Raw genomic sequence first — 3958 nt, 5'->3', positions numbered from 1 at the left:
TTTTTTTTTTTTTTTTTTAGGTTAGGGCGGAGAAAGTAGAAATTGTCAAGGGGTTGGATTAATTTAGTAATATTAAAATAGGTTAGGTTGAAATGGTGGGTGAAAGTGTTTGATAATGTTTCAAATTGTTTAAATAAGGCTTTGGCGGTTGGATATTGGGGTTAATTATATTTAGTAATAATAATATGGTTGGCCAATAAATATTTTCAGTATTGAGGTTAAGTATCGGAGGTGAACGAAACGAGGTAGATTGTTTGTTAGGATATAATATGTAATATTGTTAAAACAAGGGTAGATTGGATACGAGTGGAGAAAATTGATTTGATAAGCTGGCTGTTGATGGGTTGCGTAACGGTATGTCGATACATCTGAGGGGAATAGCTTTCCTTAGCCGGAAGAAAAAGTGTTCATGAAGTTTTTAGTAGCCTGGAACGCAGTTACTTCGTCGTATTATGGCATAACTGTTTATCTAATTACTGATATTGTAACCTGGTCGATATACATATATATCAACATAAAATTTAGAATAATATAACGATATAATTTTATGGAGAAGATTGTGCAATATAATTTCTCAGAACGACGTGGATAAAGGATGTGTAATTTTTCTCGTGATATGGCATGCCAGTCGTTCAATATGATAATCCATTCGACTTAACTGTTAATATTATTTTATAGTAAGTAGTATTTTATAATATTTTATCACTTTAAATATGTTGTACTCTATCACTTTACATCAAGTTGTAACTTTAAGATTTATTTTTTTCCTTAAGAAAATATAATCTTGAAATACGTTATTACACATTTTGTATTTTTTTATTTTATTACTAGACATATACGTGTTTATATATAAGAGATATTTCGATTCCCTCCATTTAGTTTCAAAGTGTCTAATTATTAATTGTGGTTAAGACACGTGTGACCTACATTGATTTAACATCTATAACGGATCTTTTACGTTTCAGACTAACGTAATTACGATTTCATAGTTAGCTTAATTGTCGTTATATTTAAATTACCATCATAGATCAGTTACATTTTTCGCATCAAATTTATCCTCCTGATACCGAAACTGTCAACACGCAACAATGAGGAGCGGTCGTCAACCGTTGTTGGAAAGAATAATCACCGTCTCTGTCTGGGGACTGGCGTTCAGGGGAGCTGGAAACTCGGTTCAACGTCGGACAGTAGATTTCCGGTCGAGTTTAGCAAGCGGAGGGAACGGCAGCAGCAGTTCTCTGCCGAGCGAGAGTCCGCCAAGCTGGTTATTTTTAACCAGCCAACCTTGAACTTGCTGCCGCTCTGCTGCTCCTGCTGCTGCTGCTGCTGCTGTGATCCGATCACCAATAAAGGGACTTATCTAATTCTGAGAAAGGCGATCGGCTCTCTCGGCTAAAGGTAAGTACCCACGCTGTATTCCCAGCAGCCAGAGCCGTGGATGTACGTTATAGTACATCCTGGCCTCGGTACCAAGGCTCGGGGACACGCTCGAAAGGGACCTCTTAACATTCGCCGGTGTATGTCCCACGACGTAGGTTGTCTTTGGCGTAAGGTTATGTTTAAAGATGTGTGTCCTCGCCAGTGAACAATCGAACCCAGGGATGCTTGATCTCGATGGAGGAGGAGATTTGATAGGAAGTGTGAATTTTTGGATTTTCCACGATTTTTTTTTCAATATTCCTTCGGATTTGATTTGATTAATTATTATATGCATGATGATGAGATTTGATTAGAAAGGTTGAATTGCAAATTGAAGAGAGGTGATTTGAGATGTGAATAGAAATTGATTGGAGATAAGATGTTTTAGAACTTGGAAAAAAATGTGAAGTTAGAAGAATTGGAAGTTGGAAATTAAAACAATATGTTTTCAATTGGAAAATAAAAAAGTTTAATGATTATTTTCTTATCCTAGTGTATGTATATATTGTATATTTCATTATTATCGATATTCATATATCATGTAAAATATATCATATATCATGTTTGTCATTGGAAATATTTTACTTATTTTTTATATGTTAAGAGATATTAGTTTGAGAGATATTTAATTATCTCGTAAACCAATAACTTTTCGACTAATATAGTTTAATACTTTTTTATAGAGAATATTAAACTGCATCGAATAATGAATTAAAAAATATATAATTGTATTTAAAAAAATAATGTTGACTTTCCTAGATTCTTAATGCAGTTACCTATAAAAAAATTATTAACACTAGAATATAGTTCTAGCGAAACCAATCAACTTTTATCTAAAACATTTTTTAATATTATTAAAAACAAACGAAATATTCCAAATAAAAAAATATATGAGATACTGGAATTAAAAAATTAAAAAAAATGTTGAATAACAATTAATATTGCAAAAAGATGGTAAGTCTTGATAAGTATATTTAGAATTAAGAAAACTATTGAAAAAACTACACAAAATCTAAACAAAATAACTGCAATAGATAAGTATACAAGTAAGTATATAATGGTAAGTATTACACAGGTAAGTATATAAAATTTTATAAAAATTATTAAATTTCATAAAATTACTTTTTAGAAATTTTAGAAAAAATTTTTGCTCGAAAATTCGATTTTATATTAGGAGAATATAAGTTAATAAGAGGTCGTTCGAAGAATTTTTTCAAGAATTTCGATAGTTCTTGGAAATGATGACATATTCTTGGAATTATGGAAACTATTGAGCGAACGAAAATTTTGGCCAATTTTTCGATTTTGTATCAGGAGAACATAAGTTGACAGGAGGTCGATCGAGAGATTTTTTCCAAGAATTTTAGTAATTCTTGGAAATGATGTCAAATTCCTGGAATTTCTGAAATTCTTGAAAATGACGTCACATTCTTGGAATTATCGAAATTCTTAAGCGAACGAAAATTTTTGCCAATTTTTCGATTTTGTATCAGAAGAACATAAGTTGGCAAGAGGTCGTTCGATAAATTTTTCCAAGAATTTTAGTAGTTTTTGGAAATGACATCAAATTTCTGGAATTTTTAAAATTCTTGGAAATAATATCTCATTCTTTCAAAACTCTTGAGCGAACGAAATTTACAATTTTTTGATTTTGTATTAGGAAAACATAAATTGATGAAAGATCAAGGAAAAAATTGATGGAAGATTGCTTATATTAATTCAACTATCATGAGAACAAGATTGACCAGCAACGTGATTCTCAAGTAGATTGATTCTTTAGCAGAGCCTTACTTCGCTGCTATTATTTCAACAAGATTCAACATCTTTAAATTAAAACTGAAGTGCCAAGACAACATATAATCGAGACCATTCTAACATATATTTAATGTAATACACAATGTATTATTGTATAATTTAATGTTAATTAATGTGTAATACAATTATATAAGTGTAAATTGTATGTACTATATTTTTAACATTTAATAAACATATATTGTACATATATTTTCTATTTTCTTTTAATTTTTCCCTCATTTTTCCTTTCCTTAAAAAATCGTCTTAAAAAATACTTGAACGTATAAAAGGTAAGTATAATATAGGTCATTATTTCAAATTTTATAATTAATATTAAGTAAATTGATAAAAAAAATGTTTATTTCGGAAGTGTAATATCTAAAAAGGTAAGTATAAAAAATAAGTACACAAATAGAGAGAATTAAAATTTCAAGAGTTCTTGGAAATGACACTACATTCTTGGAATTATCAAATTTTGAGCGAAAAAAAATTTCTGCCAATTTTTCGATTTTGTATCAGGAGAACATAAGTTGACAAGAGGTCGATCGAGAAATTTTTCCAAGAATTTTAGCGGTTCCTGGAAATGATGTCAAATTCCAAGAATTGTCGAAATTCTTGAGCGAACGNATTCCTGGAATTTTTAAAATTCTTGGAAATGACGTCGCATTCTCAGAATTGTCGAAATTCTTGGGCGAACANAAAATTTTTGCCAATTTTTCGATTTTGTATCAGGAGAACATAAGTT

Source organism: Apis dorsata, unplaced genomic scaffold (genome assembly GCF_000469605.1).
Source record: "Apis dorsata unplaced genomic scaffold, Apis dorsata 1.3 scaffold_37, whole genome shotgun sequence".
Lineage (NCBI taxonomy): Eukaryota > Metazoa > Arthropoda > Insecta > Hymenoptera > Apidae > Apis > Apis dorsata.
Note: the sequence above shows the minus strand (reverse complement) of the source record.